This window comes from Xenopus laevis, chromosome 1S, assembly GCF_017654675.1.
Source record: "Xenopus laevis strain J_2021 chromosome 1S, Xenopus_laevis_v10.1, whole genome shotgun sequence".
NCBI classification, from domain to species: domain Eukaryota; kingdom Metazoa; phylum Chordata; class Amphibia; order Anura; family Pipidae; genus Xenopus; species Xenopus laevis.
Window position 1 is genome coordinate 158,867,532 of NC_054372.1, and position 17,363 is coordinate 158,884,894.

The 17,363-nt window shown below is 40.0% G+C and overlaps 1 pseudogene; it reads left to right on the plus strand.

Annotated features, from left to right (window-relative positions):
* Positions 1-17,363, plus strand: part of LOC121399099 — a 56,901-nt pseudogene that overhangs the window by 20,673 nt on the left and 18,865 nt on the right.

The following is a 17,363-nucleotide window of genomic DNA, read 5'->3' on the forward strand; positions in this document are numbered from 1 at the left end:
TGCTCCCCTAATATCTGCTGGACATGTCATTGATATAATACCTTTTTTTATTTTTTGAGCGTAATATTGCATGCACCTATTTTGTGATTCCTACACATAGGGGCAGATTTATCAAGGGTCGAATTTTACAGTGAAAAATACTTCGAAATTTGACCATTGAATTAAAATACTTCGAATTCGAATATCGAATTCAAAATTTTTCATCGAATTTGTGTACTCTGCGGTCAAAGTAAAATCGTTTGTTTGATCGAGCGATTAAATACTTTGAATTGAACGATTTTAACGTACCATCGAACGATTTTACTTCAACTTCAAAAAACGTAGCACTTCGGCATGTTTAATTTGGCGAAGTATTGAAGTCGAAGTTGTTTTTAAAGAGACAAGGAGATGGAAATATATGTATTCATACATTTCATGCATTAACCCCCCCTCCTATCCTTCAGCTACCATGAAAGAAGACTTGAACAAATGTAATAATGCTAAAAATAGATTATAAAAGTGCAACAAAGTAGGCACATTTTCATTTTTGAATGTGTCGGTATCACTTTAAGTAATATATGATAAAACACAGGCAATGTATTTTTTGTAACGCGATCATGAAAACTTGAAAATCGATATGGCCTTGCAAAAATATCCATTTAAATTTTTATTTTTAGATATCCAGAGCTAGCAACTGTTTGCAGGAACCATGGCACCTTCATCCTTTATCCTGGAGCTGAAGCTGCTAATTTGGAAGAAATGTCCTTGGCAGATGTTCAGCCCCCGAATGCTCTCATCATAATAGATGGAACCTGGAGTCAGGCCAAATACATTTTCTACAAAAACACCCTTTTTCGGTGGCCAAAACAGGTATGCTGAAAAAAAGAATGTCAGTGTATGCAAAGTAAAGAGTATTGACAGATAATATTGTATATCGAAAGTCTTTAAAAGGATCCTGTCATCGGAAAACATGTTTTTTTCAAATGCATCAGTTAATAGTGCTACTCCAGCAGAATTCTGCACTGAAATCCATTTCTCAAAAGAGCAAACAGATTTTTTTTAATTCAATTTTGAAATCTGACATGGGGCTAGACATTTTGTCAATTTCCCAGCTGCCCCTGGTCATGTGACTTGTGCCAGCACTTTAGAAGAGAAATGCTTTCTGGCAGGCTGCTGTTTTTCCTTCTCAATGTAACTGAATGTGTCTCAGTGAGACATGGGTTTTTACTATTGAGTGTTGTTCTTAGATCTACCAGGCAGCTGTTATCTTGTGTTAGGGAGCTGTTATCTGGTTACCTTCCCATTGTTCTGTTGTTTGGCTGCTGGGGGGGGGGGGAGGGAGGGGGGTGATATCACTCCAACTTGCAGTACAGCAGTAAAGAGTGAATGAAGTTTATCAGAGCACAAGTCACATGACTTGGGGCAGCTGGGAAATTGACAATATGTCTAGCCCCATGTCAGATTTCAAAATTGAATATAAAAAAATCTGTTTGCTCTTTTGAGAAATGGATTTCAGTGCAGAATTCTGCTGGAGCAGCACTTTTAACTGATTCAGTTTGAAATTTTTTTTTTGCTATGACAGTATCCCTTTAAGCAAACACAGTTAAAACCAAAAGGTGTTTGTCTGTTGAAGCTAGCTGTATTTAGCAATGTTGAACAAAAGTACACTAGAATGTTACTGCACTAAGAAGCCCTGCACTTTAGGATTGTTATACATTTTAAACCATAGTTAACCTTTTATATGACCCATAAAGAACAAAGGGAAACATAAGTGGTATCCTTTATTACAAGTCACCCTTTCCTGTGATCTTTGATCTTGTGTTATAGTATAAAGCAGTTTGTGTGAGTATGGGATTTTCTTATGAGCAAAGGCTTCATTTCAGTAGTTTTACTTGTTTTGGGTCATGACACAGGATTGAGCCAAATGTGAGACCTGGCAGAGAACTTTTCTTCTTTGTGTTCATTTCAGGCAGTGTAAATGTAAGTGCTGATTTATAGGGAAGAAAGAAGCTACTTTCTTGTTTAAGCGAAAAATTGTTGTTTATCACCTTCTGAGGGTCATTCGTCCCTTACATAACACACTGAATACAATGAATTCAGATGTCAGATGTGCAGTAATTTCTAGTTGTGAACCAACAATTGAACTTCTGTGTCCTACAATTTCAACATAATTATATCTTTTATCATCAATAAAGCAGGAGCATATCATTTGGAATGTGCTTTGGAATAAAAAGGACTCACAACACATAATTTAATAGTAATGATGTTGTACTGTGCAAAATGTTCCCGGTGAGCACTGGCAAATTTGGTTGAATGCTGATAAATTAAAGGAACCGTTCAGTGTAAAATTAGAACTGGATAAATAGATAGGCTGTGCATTATTAAAAATGTTCTAATATATTTAGTTAGCCAATAATGTAATATATAAAGGCTGCAGTGAATGGATTTCTAACAGAACACTACTTCCTGCTTTTCAGCTCTCTAACTCTGAGTTAGTCAGCTACTTTAAGGGGGACCACATGGGACATAACTGTTCAGTGAGTTTGCAATTGATCCTCAGCATTCAGCTCGGATTTAAAAGCAACAGTTATGAGTCATGTGCCCTTCCTCAAGTCACTGATTGGTTACTGCCTGGCAGGGCTACCATCGGGGGGGGGCAGGGGGGGGACAGTCGTCCCAGGCCCGTTGGGTTTTGGATATTATAGGGGGCTCTGCCGTGCTCTACTCACTCCTGCTGCTGTCATTGAGACTCATATGCAGTTAATGAGGGCAAAGCTATAGTTCTGTATCTTTTCTGCCTTATGCAGCTTTCTGTAGTGCTCATTTCCTCTTTAAAGTTTAGTCCCGGTAGAGCCGCATTGTGATTGGATAGGCGGGAGGGGGAGTTCAGATTTCACCCTTCAGACTAACCAATCCCTATGTAGCACTACCAGGACTTTGAAGAGGAAACGAGCTGTACAGAAAGCTGCATAAGGCAGAGAAGATGCAGCCACTTATGTAAAAATCCAAGTGAGAATTGGGGGATGAGGTACAGTGAATAGAGAGTATGGCACATGGGATTTAAAAGGGAACTGTGACCAGAACTATAGTTCTATAGGTACTATAGTATCCAGGGGCGGATTAATGCCTAGGCTAACCTAGGCTATAGCCTAGTGGCCCCACATTGCTGAGGGGCCCATGGGGCTTTTCAGTTTGTTTTTATATTGCTTTAAAATTTTCCTGAGCAGCCCGAGCAGGCTTCGGGGGGAATTGACATGCGCCATTGATGTCATCGCCGTGCACCAGGGCAGACCCAGCATGTAATGCATCTTGCCTAATCTACTACCAGCCAACCAGAAAGCAGGTAATTTGGAGGAAGCACAGCACCTGACCAGGTCCAGCAGGGGTTGGGAGTAGTCCCGGGGTAGTCACGGGGGGGGGGGTCGTGTGGAGAGGTCGGGTGGGACCAATACCAATAGAGTCCACCATTGTGTGTTTTATTTTATAACCATTAGGATCCTAACCTGCTGCCCGGTAACCAATCAGTGGAAACCAAGAGAGCTTTAAATCAGGTAAATCAAGTAGAGTTCTGGCTATTATGTTAGACATCCAATCACTCCAGTCTTTATACTTTACATTTTAGGCTAACTAACTATATAGAAAATATTTTTATATACCCAGTTTTTATTTTTTACTGAACAATTCTTTTAAAGGTTATAGTTTAGTCATACACTTACTTAGACTTAGAACTATGTTGAAGGCCTCCTTAATTGAAAAGTATGAAGGGGTCATGAATCTCTAGACAGTAGGGGTCATTTTTAAAAACCCTAGGCAGAAGTGTGAAAGGACTAAGGGGCAATAGTGCCCCTTTGAGCTAGACTGTGGTTTTGCCTAGAGCAGTTATCCCCAACCAGTAGCTCGTGAGAAACATGTTGCTCTCCAACCCCTTGGATGCTGCTCACAGTGGCCTCAAAGCAGGAGCTTATTTTTTAATTGGTTGCTTAGAAATCAGGTGTATTGGAGGCTGAATAGCAAGAATAGGACATTCTATAACTTAATTAACAAATTAACTTCAAGTGAACCTTTCCTTTTAAAGGGACTCTATACATCTTGTTTTTAACATGCAATAAATTGGTACTGAACTTTTTGCATATTGTTTTAATTAGGAAATATCTATGGTCCTTGTTATTTGTTGCACTAAACTAGCTAAATGAAAAACTGAAACTAATGTCACATTCTATTTCCTGGTACCAATGAGCAAAGTCAAACAAATCAGCAGCATTGAGAAGCCCCTGTATATTGAGCTGCTCTTTATCTAAAAAAATGACAGGTTGTAACTGGGGAGGAAGGGAGGGGTCTATATTTACAGATGGGTTCTTAGTTTTCTGCTGTTTTTTTTTACTTTGCTCTTAGGAACCAGAAAGTGGAATGTGATAGTTTCATTTTCAATTTTGCCCCATTTAGAACATGAAATATCAAAAAACATAGTTCCTCATTAACAGAATAACAACTTATGTTCGGCAAAATCTCTATTCATTATACTAATGTTTAACAAGTTGGTATGTTAACTGGACCTGAATATCTTCTTAGGCTAAATATTCAAGGCTCAAACTACTTTTATGTATGAAGATGTATGTGCATATACTGTAAATATATATATATACATATATGTGTGTGTATATTTCTAACGCAGCAGTTTATCTTTATGAACAGTTATCTTTATTTTAAATATTAACAACTCTATATATGACCTCCCTTTTCTAGCCACATCCCCAGTTTGATTAAAGTTTACCTGTAGAGCTACAGATAAACTGACGACAAGTTTTCATTTTCCCCTTTAATTCGTATCATGGTCTTGCCTGATTTTTAACCCTTTAAGTGCCAGCAGAATTTCACATTTCTGGTACGCGAAATGCCAGACGTTTTTTAAGCATTTGGTACTTGTTCAGTTTAACAAGGTTTTTCTGTAGGAAAACCTCCATGAAACTAGGAAAATTATATATTGTTTTTTTCGTTATAAATTGGACTTTGACATGCAAGTGTAATTTTGCAACTTTTCTGGAGATTTAGTGTGTATTTTGGGTGAAATATGTAAAAAAAAAATAAAATTATTAAAAAATTGAGTATATCTTGAGTTTTTTTCCACAGAAAAGTTGATTTTACGAGCATTTTTTTTGTGTTTGTAAAAGCCGTGATCCTGCCAAGTCCAACGATACCAAATATGTATCAGTAACCCACTTTTTTTGTCCAGGAGTAACCCCCAAACTAAATCAGCATTTTCTAGAATTTTACACCAGAACAAAGTAGATAAGCACATGTAACAGTTGATGCAGCATAACTTATATGTAAATTTAAATTATCCCTTCAAGTTTGGTATTTTTAGAAACAACAGACCTTCAGGTTTGTAGGGGTGCTGTATTTTTTACTCAAAATTGAAATACATTTTACCAGCGCATCATGAAATTTAGAGCTTTTTTGTTGCATTTTTAGTTTTTTTCTAAAATGTAAACTTAGACGCAGGATCAAATGTAAATCTGACAAAACAACACGGTTATAAATGTTGAAACCACAGACAATTTGAAAGACAAACTTCTCATGAATAAAACAATACCCCATATGTATGGATACACATAGAGACGCAGCCACCAAACACCCCAAAACAGGAGCAATGCATAAGGGCAATTGCAGTTGAAAATCTGGGGACTGCGCTCTATGTGTACTACTTGCAGTTTTTCCATCTAAACACCCCCAAAATGTGAAATAACCCCCACAAACCATACATTACCGAAAAGTACACTTCTTCAGCTATTCAAAGATGCCATTCTCGCTTTTCTACACGGAGAATTGTGGCCGCAGTCCTTCGTAGAAGTCCGAGACTTGGCCTGAAATAAAGGAAAAAAGATATACAAAGCTAGATTTCTCCCTAACTATCCATGGTAACTACCAAAAACCTGCTCAATAACAATCTGCAAGTCCCCCTGAATGAAATGATACCCCCTATGTATGGATACACATAGAGACGCAGCCACCAAACACCCCAAAACAGGAGCAATGCAGAAGGGCAATTGCAGTTGAAAATCTGGGGGCTGCGCTCTATGTGTACTACTTGCGGCTTTTCAGTCTAAACACCCCCAAACTCTGAAATAACCCCCACAAACCATATATTATCGTAAAGTGCACTTCTTCAGCTATTCAAAGATGCCATTCTCGCTTTTCTACATGGAGAATTGTGGCCGCAGTCCTTCGTAGAAGTCCGAGACTTGGCCTGAAATAAAGGAAAAAAGATATACAAAGCTAGATTTCTCCCTAACTATCCATGGTAACTACCAAAAACCTGCTCAATAACAATCTGCAAGTCCCCCTGAATGAAATGATACCCCCTATGTATGGATACACATAGAGACGCAGCCACCAAACACCCCAAAACAGGAGCAATGCAGAAGGGCAATTGCAGTTGAAAATCTGGGGGCTGCGCTCTATGTGTACTACTTGCGGTTTTTTCAGTCTAAACACCCCCAAACTCTGAAATAACCCCCACAAACCATATATTATCGTAAAGTGCACTTCTTCAGCTATTCAAAGACGCCATTCTTGCTTTTCTACATGGAGAATTGTGGCCGCAGTCCTTCGTAGAAGTCCGAGACTTGGTCTGAAATAAAGGAAAAAAGATATACAAAGCTAGATTTCTCCCTAACTATCCATGGTAACTACCTAAAACCTGCTCAATAACAATCTGCAAGTCCCCCTGAATGAAACGATACCCCCTATGTATGGATACACATAGAGACGCAGCCACCAAACACCCCAAAACAGGAGCAATGCAGAAGGGCAATTGCAGTTGAAAATCTGGGGGCTGCGCTCTATGTTTACTACTTGTGGTTTTTCAGTCTAAACACCCCTAAACTCTGAAATAACCCCCACAAACCATATATTACCGTAAAGTACACTTCTTCAGCTATTCAAAGACGCCATTCTTGCTTTTCTACACGGAGAATTGTGGCCGCAGTCCTTCGTAGAAGTCCGAGACTTGGTCTGAAATAAAGGAAAAAAGATATACAAAGCTAGATTTCTCCCTAACTATCCATGGTAACTACCAAAAACCTGCTCAATAACAATCTGCAAGTCCCCCTGAATGAAATGATACCCCCTATGTATGGATACACATAGAGACGCAGCCACCAAACACCCCAAAACAGGAGCAATGCAGAAGGACAATTGCAGTTGAAAATCTGGGGGCTGCGCTCTATGTGTACTACTAGTGGTTTTTCAGTCTAAACACCCCCAAACTCTGAAATAACCCCCACAAACTATATATTACCGTAAAGTGCACTTCTTCAGCTATTCAAAGACGCCATTCTTGCTTTTTTACACGGAGAATTGTGGCCGCAGTCCTTCGTAGAAGTCCGAGACTTGGTCTGAAATAAAGGAAAACAGATATACAAAGCTAGATTTCTCCCTAACTATCCATGGTAACTACCAAAAACCTGCTCAATAACAATCTGCAAGTCCCCCTGAATGAAATGATACCCCCTATGTATGGATACACATAGAGACGCAGCCACCAAACACCCCAAAACAGGAGCAATGCAGAAGGGCAATTGCAGTTGAAAATCTGGGGGCTGCGCTCTATGTGTACTACTTGTGGTTTTTCAGTCTAAACACCCCCAAACTCTGAAATAACCCCCACAAACTATATATTACCGTAAAGTACACTTCTTCAGCTATTCAAAGACGCCATTCTTGCTTTTCTACACGGAGAATTGTGGCCGCAGTCCTTCGTAGAAGTCCGAGACTTGGTCTGAAATAAAGGAAAAAAGATATACAAAGCTAGATTTCTCCCTAACTATCCATGGTAACTACCTAAAACCTGCTCAATAACAATCTGCAAGTCCCCCTGAATGAAACGATACCCCCTATGTATGGATACACATAGAGACGCAGCCACCAAACACCCCAAAACAGGAGCAATGCAGAAGGGCAATTGCAGTTGAAAATCTGGGGGCTGCGCTCTATGTTTACTACTTGTGGTTTTTCAGTCTAAACACCCCTAAACTCTGAAATAACCCCCACAAACCATATATTACCGTAAAGTACACTTCTTCAGCTATTCAAAGACGCCATTCTTGCTTTTCTACACGGAGAATTGTGGCCGCAGTCCTTCGCAGAAGTCCGAGACTTGGTCTGAAATAAAGGAAAAAAGATATACAAAGCTAGATTTCTCCCTAACTATCCATGGTAACTACCTAAAACCTGCTCAATAACAATCTGCAAGTCCCCCTGAATGAAACGATACCCCCTATGTATGGATACACATAGAGACGCAGCCACCAAACACCCCAAAACAGGAGCAATGCAGAAGGGCAATTGCAGTTGAAAATCTGGGGGCTGCGCTCTATGTGTACTACTTGTGGTTTTTCAGTCTAAACACCCCTAAACTCTGAAATAACCCCCACAAACCATATATTACCGTAAAGTACACTTCTTCAGCTATTCAAAGACGCCATTCTTGCTTTTCTACACGGAGAATTGTGGCCGCAGTCCTTCGCAGAAGTCCGAGACTTGGTCTGAAATAAAGGAAAAAGATATACAAAGCTAGATTTCTCCCTAACTATCCATGGTAACTACCTAAAACCTGCTCAATAACAATCTGCAAGTCCCCCTGAATGAAACGATACCCCCTATGTATGGATACACATAGAGACGCAGCCACCAAACACCCCAAAACAGGAGCAATGCAGAAGGGCAATTGCAGTTGAAAATCTTGGGGCTGCGCTCTATGTGTACTACTTGTGGTTTTTCAGTCTAAACACCCCTAAACTCTGAAATAACCCCCACAAACCATATATTACCGTAAAGTACACTTCTTCAGCTATTCAAAGACGCCATTCTTGCTTTTCTACACGGAGAATTGTGGCCGCAGTCCTTCGTAGAAGTCCGAGACTTGGTCTGAAATAAAGGAAAAAAGATATACATAGCTAGATTTCTCCCTAACTATCCATGGTAACTACCAAAAACTTGCTCAATAACAATCTACAAGTCCCCCTGAATGAAATGATACCCCCTATGTATGGATACACATAGAGACCCAGCCACCAAACACCCCAAAACAGGGACAATGCATAATATTGGGGCTGCGAATTTATATGAGGTTCTCAACTTTTCTCATCCTAAACTGCACCTTTTCTGTTAAACCCCCACAAACCATATATTTTTGAAAAGTACACTTCATTAGATATTCAAAGATGCCATTCTTACTTTTCTACACGGAGAATTGTGGCCGCAGTCCTTCGTAGAAGTCCGAGACTTGGTCTGAAATAAAGGAAAAAAGATATACAAAGCTAGATTTCTCCCTAAGTATCCATGGTAACTACAAAAAACCTGCTCAATAACAATCTGCAAGTCCCCCTGAATGAAATGATACCCCCTATGTATGGATACACATAGAGACACAGCCACCAAACACTCCAAAACAGGGACAATGCATAATATTGGGGCTGCGAATTTATACGAGGTTCTCAACTTTTCTAATCCTAAACTGCACCTTTTCTGTTAAATAACCCCCACAAACCATATATTTTTGAAAAGTACACTTCATTAGATATTCAAAGATGCCATTCTTACTTTTCTACACGGAGAATTGTGGCCGCAGTCCTTCGTAGAAATCCGAGACTTGGTCTGAAATAAAGGAAAAAAAGATATACAAACTTAGATTTCCCCCTAAGTTTCCATGGTAACTAACAAAAACCTGCTCAATAACAATCTGCAAGTCCCCCTGAATAAAATGATACCCCATATGTATGCATAAACATAGAGACACAGCCACCAAACATCCCAAAACAGGGACAATGCGTAATATTGGTGCTGTGAATTTAGGTGCATGTATCCATATATCATCTGAAATCATGCTTTACTGCGTGGAGAATTTTGGCCACATTCTGCATTGTAGAACTCTGCTTTGGTCTGAAATAAAGGAAAAGATAGTATACAAAGTTAAGATTTATCTCCCAGGGAATTTTGGGACCACTTTATGGATCTGCATCTGGGTGCTACTACCCCAAAATATATTTCACTCACCTATTCGGATATATTGTAGTGGAGTGTCTTTGAGTTCCATCTGTCCTGTGGTGTTACGATACGAATTCCTTTGCTTCTTCCTACACTATTTCGCCAATGACAAAATCTGTACCACATTTACAAATACATTTTCCAACAGAAACCATAGTAAATTTGGCCCATAAATTATGCAAGTGTCCTAAGAAGTTTAGGAATTTAGGTGGCAACAATGAGGATTGGGGCATTAGCAGCTGAAATATTTACAAATCCAGAGATACCTAAATCTACAAAAACAAATGCAAATGTTGCTCAGAAATACAGACAAAACTATAGATAACTGCGCTGATAGACGAGCTTTTGAGGTGCCAGTAAAATAAAAGACTTGTAGCATCAGCATTAGAGATGCACATCATCCCACGTATTCATCACGCACCACAAGTTCTATCGTGTGCCCTCTCGCCAACCAGCACCTCATTTTGCTATTTACCACCAGCGCAATAGAAGTGCTATCCATAACACAACTGGTCTAAAACACCATTGCTCAACACAAAAGCTGAATGCCTAGACTAAGAACAATTGGAGTAGACACTCGCACACCCGTTGTGCAGGTATATAGCTTTGCTCGGTGCACAGTGAATGGAGGATACGGTGGCCTCCTAGTAACGTCTTGTATCTGCAGGGCAAGCCCTAGCAAAGGTTTTTACTGCGGTGGCACCACGGCAGTAAAAACCTTTGCAAGGGCTTGCCCTGCAGATACAAGTCTCGTGTGCTAGTGTGGTTTTTTGATTTAGACTAAGAACAAACCTACATACAAGTTTTTACTGCTACATTGCACTGCTCACCCAGTGCCAAATCCTATATAAAAAAATCAAAGATCACTACTATACAGAAAAAAAACTGTCATTGTTTGCCTTGTCAAACTTTTTTTTTTTTATTAACAACATCTATACCTAGTTATAAGCGAAGTAGGGACCTGCCAAAATGTTAGATCTCAATAGGGGGGCTTGAATCTGAAAAACCACTCCACAAAAAAAAAAAAAAAAAAAGAAAAGTATCACTCTGCCAGCACACCTAAACAGCTACTGCTAGCATGTGCATAAAAACCTAGAGCATGCCAAGTTTATTATACAGATTTACTAAATCCTTTTACCACCAACAAACCCAGAGAGCCCTAACCTACCAACACAACACAGAATTCAAGCCCTCTCGTAGTGTACCACAGTGTGGTACACCTCAAAACAGGGTTGGAAACACAAAGCAGGCTTGCTAGGACACTTGGGACAAAAATACCGCACATCTTTTCTAACACCCCTGGAACGGCAAACCTTACAAGCTCTCTGGGCATATCTTTTATTAGGAGTTGGTGGAATTTGGGCAATGAAATGCTTACCCACCATTCGGGCAACATTGTCATTGCCAGGCATTTCTGGAACCTCCTGTACATCACCAAACAAAAGGGCAGGGAGCAGCTGCAGCAGATAATTGTAAAAACTCAATTTTGGGCCTGGTACTGCCGTTTTGTAAACGACATAAGAATTATAAAGGGCCATTTGGATCATATAAATTGCGGCTTTTTTGTACCAGGCCCTGGTTTTTCTGGTGGCGTCGTAATAAGTTTGGATTTGGTCGGTTTTATCGACGCCACCCATATGCTTACTATATTCTTTACAACAGAGTGGCTTTGATTTTGCGGGCCTATCACCACTTCTGTGTTGGACAACTACACTCTCATTGTGGATAGTAGTAAGCATAAAAACATTTTTGGTGTCTGCAAATTTTAATGCCAGGAGCTCATCGCTTCTTAGAGCATGTACTTCTCCACGTTTCAATTTCTTATCCACCAGTTCCTTGGGCAGTCCTCTGCGGTTACGCCTAACAGTGCCACAAGCTGGGGTGTCCAACCAGTAAAGGGTTCTGAATAAGGGGATGCTTGTGTAAAAGTTATCCACGTATAAGTGGTAACCTTGGCCCAACAGTGGAGTAATGAGCTCCCAGACAATTTTACCACTGACAGTCAAGTCAAGGGGACAGCCGGGGGGGTCCAAATTAGTGTCCTTTCCCTCGTAGATCATGAAAAAACTAGTATAGCCCGAGCTGCTTTCACAGAGTTTGTAAAATTTCATCCCATATCGAGCACGCTTACTAGGGATGTATTGGCGAAATTTTAGGCGCCCTTTGAAGAGCAAAAGGGACTCGTCCACACATATATTTTGGGAGGGGGAGTAGACCTCTGTGAAGCGCTGAGACAGGCTATCTATAAGGGGCCTCAATTTGTAAAGCCTGTCGTAACCGGGCTCATTAGGGGGAACAGCCGCTGCATTGTCGTTAAAATGAAGAAACCGCAGTAAAATTTGATAACGGTTTCTTGGCATAACGGCTGAAAAAAGAGGGATGGAAAGGACTGTAGTGGTATCCCAGTATGAAGCTAAGGTGTTGCGTTCTACGAGTCCCATTGCCAATGTGAGCGCCAGGAATCTTTTGATTTCATTTACAGTAGTGGGATACCACGCCTGGGCTCTTGAATACCCTGGTATAGGGTGGCTGGCAAGATACTGCTCAGCGTATAAATTTGTGTAATGGACCATGTCCTGTAGGATGGCCTCTGTGATAAAAAGATTGAAGAAATCTAGGATTTCAAAGTTAGTGGTGTCCACCTTGACGCCCGTGACTGCAGTGAATGGGGGGAATTTCAGGGGCATAATTACAGGGAGGCCCCCACATAGGCGCTCCAACTGCTGCATCACCACTACCCTCACCCTCTTCTACCTCCATGGGTGCATCTGGCACACTGCCACCAGCCTCTCCCTCTTCTTCTACTTCTTCAGCAGTAAGTGTGCCGCCACTACTAGCCTCTGCGCTAATAGTGCTGCTATCACCAACCTCTGATTCATCAGTAGAGTCATCAGATGGGACATACTCCGAATCAGAATTGCTAAATTCCTCTGAGCTGGAGTCCTCACAATACCTAGCTGCTTCTGCAGCGGTATAAAACCGTTTGGCCATTGTGCCAGAAAAATACAGACCACTGCAAAACTAGTAACAACTGCAAAGCAAGAAGCTCCTAAATCCAATCCAGCAAGATTTGACCAACTGCTAATACAAACAACCAGAGGGAAAAAAAAAAGGCAGCAAGATCTGACCAACAGTTAACCACTGCTAAAACAAACAACCAGAAGAAAAAGAAAAAAAAAAGAAGGCAGCAAGATCTGACCAACAGTTAACCACTGCTAAAACAAACAACCAGAAGAAAAAGGAAAAAAAAGAAGGCAGCAAGATCTGACCAACAGTTAACCACTGCTAAACAAACAACCAGAAGAAAAAGGAAAAAAAAGAAGGCAGCAAGATCTGACCAACAGTTAACCACTGCTAAACAAACAACCAGAAGAAAAAGGAAAAAAAAGAAGGCAGCAAGATCTGACCAACAGTTAACCACTGCTAAACAAACAACCAGAAGAAAAAGGAAAAAAAGAAGGCAGCAAGATCTGACCAACAGTTAACCACTGCTAAAACAAACCAGAAGAAAAAGGAAAAAAAAGAAGGCAGCAAGATCTGACCAACAGTTAACCACTGCTAAAACAAACCAGAAGAAAAAGGAAAAAAAAGAAGGCAGCAAGATTCTGACCAACAGTTAACCACTGCTAAAACAAACAACCAGAAGAAAAAGAAAAAAAAGAAGGCAGCAAGATCTGACCAACAGTTAACCCCTGCTAAAATAAACAACCAGAATAAAAAAAAAAAAGAAGGCAGCAAGATCTGACCAACAGTTAACCCCTGCTAATACAAACACCAAGAAGAAGAAAAAAAAGAAGGCAGCAAGATTTGACCAACAGTTAACCCCTGCTAATACAAACAATCAGAAGAAGAAAAAAAAAACTAGAACTTGAACTCCTTCCAGAAATCTACAGAATAGATTACAGACAAGACACTGCACGTGCCCAAAATCGAAAAGAACCTTTTGGGGGCACTAAACAAGCAAACAGGGCAAAGGAACAGTCTGGAATAAAATCACCCAAAGCACTAAAACCAACAGCTATTGGAATGAAATCGGGGGGCCAGAAACCTAAACCAACCAGCGTCACTGCAAACACAACTTTTTTTGGGGCACTAAACAAGTAGCAAAGGGCAATGCAAATGAAAAACAGAATAAAACAACAAAATGTAATAAAAATCAGCTAAAGCAATAAAAACCAACAGCTATTGGAATGAAATCAGGGGCCAGAAACCTAGACCAACCAGCGTCACTGGCAAAGGCAAACTTTTTTTGGGGGCACTAAACAAGCAGCAAAGGGCAAAGCAGAATAAAACAACAAAATATAAGAAAAAAAACTAGAACTTGAACTCCTTCCAGAAATCTACAGAATAGATTACAGACAAGACACTGCACATGCCCAAAATCGAAAAGAACCTTTTGGGGGCACTAAACAAGCAAACAGGGCAAAGGAACAGTCTGGAATAAAATCACCCAAAGCACTAAAACCAACAGCTATTGGAATGAAATCGGGGGCCAGAAACCTAAACTAACCAGCGTCACTGCAAACAACTTTTTTTGGGGCACTAAACAAGTAGCAAAGGGCAATGCAAATGAAAAACAGAATAAAACAACAAAATGAAATAAAAATCAGCTAAAGCACAAAAACAACAGCTATTGGAATGAAATCGGGGGCCAGAAACCTAGACCAACCAGCGTCACTGCAAAGGCAAACTTTTTTGGGGGCACTAAACAAGCAGCAAAGGGCAAAGCAGAATAAAACAACAAAATATAATAAAAATCAGCTAAGACAATAAAAATAACAGCTATTGGAATGAAATTGGTGGTTAGAAACCTTGATCCACCAACGTCACTGTAAAAGGCACCAAACAGCAAATAAAAGTGAAAATGCAATATAATAGATATAAAACACAAAGCAACAATGAAAATGGTAAAAACTGCAAAAATACAATAAAATAAAGCAGATAATTATAGAACAAGAGTAGAAATAAAGTTTTAGCAAAAAAAAAAACCAACTACTAAAGAAAGCAAAGAAAGAAAGAAAAGAAAAGAAGTATAGGGGAAAGAAAAAGTGTAGAAGTGTGAGTGTGTGTGTGAGTGTGTGTGTGAGTGTGAGTGTGTGCTTGGCAAAGATGCCTGTAAGTGTGTGAGTGTACAAAAGTGTGCTAAATGATAAAGACAGAAGAAAAAAATATTCAAAAAAAAAAAAACAAATTTAGAGAGATTAGAAGGAAACAAGTAAAATAAAAGGTGTAAGGGTGTTGTAGTTCAGCTCACTGAATCCAAGGCAGGCAATCAAGGCGACCAAACCAGCAGGAGAACCGCAGGAAGGCAGCAGGAGGGCTCCAACAGACACAAGTGCGCAGTAGGAGTGAAAGGGGAGGCGTCAGGAGGGCTGGATTTATTTGGGCAGCAGGAGCGCGTCACAGCCATGCGCCCTGCGTGCGCCCTGCGCTCCTATTGGTTCCAGCGACGATCGGTGGGGAGACCGGTGAGTATGACCGGTTTTGCTCGTTGCCTAGGGGGTTCTGCCAGCATCTAACGTGCGCTTGCGGTTTTAAATGCAACCGCTGCGCACTGGAACCCGGAAGTGCTGGAGATCGTAGAATCTACGATCTGTGGCACTTTGGTCCTTTGATCCACAGAACGTAGATTCTACGATCTGTGGCACTTAAAGGGTTAAATGCTGTATAAATCTGTATGGGCAGCCTTTTCCCCTTCTATTTTTTAAAATATAGTTTATTCCACTCAAGAAATGTGACATAGCAACATACTACATTCAACAAATCTGATGTCATACTGCAAAGGCATCCAGTGATAAATATCACTTTTGCTTTGCTCTTTTTTATGTGAGTGTTGTTTATTCCATTGTCCAATGTTTTGGGTAGTCGGATGCTTTTGTTGTAAATATTGATGTCCACTTACAAGATGGATTCTCTTGTTTTTATTGTGTTTCTTAGATGAAATTGTGCTGCAGTGTAACATTTGTGTTGTTGCAGAAATTGTTGATCATACATTTTTAACTCACTTTTTCTAATCTCTCTACTTCAATAGAGAGAGCATTGTTTTATATAAATGCATACTCTTTCTTGCTGGTTTTGCTCCCCTGTGTAAACGTGGATATAGAATCTGCACAGCAAATGAATTCATTTCAGAGCAAACATGTGAAGAATCAGAAACAAAAAGGCTGCTGCTTCAGTGTGTAATGTCCAGTGTGTAATCTTCCAAATAACAAAGGAAATACAAACCTGTAACTGTACTCTAATTGCCTTACAGAATTTTTTTCGATTTAATGTGCTTTTGGTTTCAGTTCATTGTGCTTCTTACTTATTGATATAATATAAATTGTAACTAACCTTGTTTTCAAAGTGAAAGTACAAGGGAAACACTTGATGAGCAGCGATGGGCGAATTTGTCCCGTTGCGCTTTGCCACGAATTTTGCGAATTTCCCGTGAAATTCAGAAACTGGCGAGAAATTTGCAAAACACAGATTTTGATGCTTGCGACAATGCGTTGCTGTCAAAATGGGCCCCGCCGTCAGAAACGTCGCCTGCGTCAACATTTTTCTGACGCTGGTGAATTTTCATTGGGAAATTCGCGAATGTATTCGGCGGCGGTGAAACGGGCAAATTCACCCATCACTATTGGTGAACCAGACCATGAAAACAATGTTAATATTAAAGAAAAAGTCGACTTGCAGCCCTCTTTATGCAGTCAGTGCATAGGGCATTTTCTTTATCTGCTTGCCTGTATTTTATTTATGGTTTGCTTTGATGAAAACATTTTATATATTTAAATGGCTATTATATCCCCCAATATAGGTTGTAAATGACAAAACCACAGGCCTGCTACACCAGCTCAGAGATTAATCTGCTCTATGACAGTTAGGGGCAGATTTATCAAGGGTCGCATTTCGAAGTTAAAAATACTTCGAAATTCGACCATCGAATTGAAATACTTCGAATATCGAAGTCGAAGTTTTTTTCTGTGAATTTGGGTATCCTGCGGGCGAAGTAAAATCGTTCGATACGAAGGATTTCAGCGATCGATCGAAAACTTAGAAAAATGCTCTAGAAGGTCCTCATAGGCTAACATAGCACTTCGGCAGGTTTAATTTGGTGAAGTATTGAAATCGAAGTTTTATTTAAAGAGACAGTACTTCAATTATCGAATGGTCGAATATTCGGACTATTTTACTTCGAATCGAATTCGAAGTCGTAGTATCCTATTCCATGGTCGAAGTATCCAAAAAATTACTTCGAATTTCGAATTTTTTTACTTCGAAAATTCCCTTGAATTCACTTCGACCCTTGATAAAGCTGCTGCTTACAGTATCAAATGGGATAGCACAGATAAAGCTCA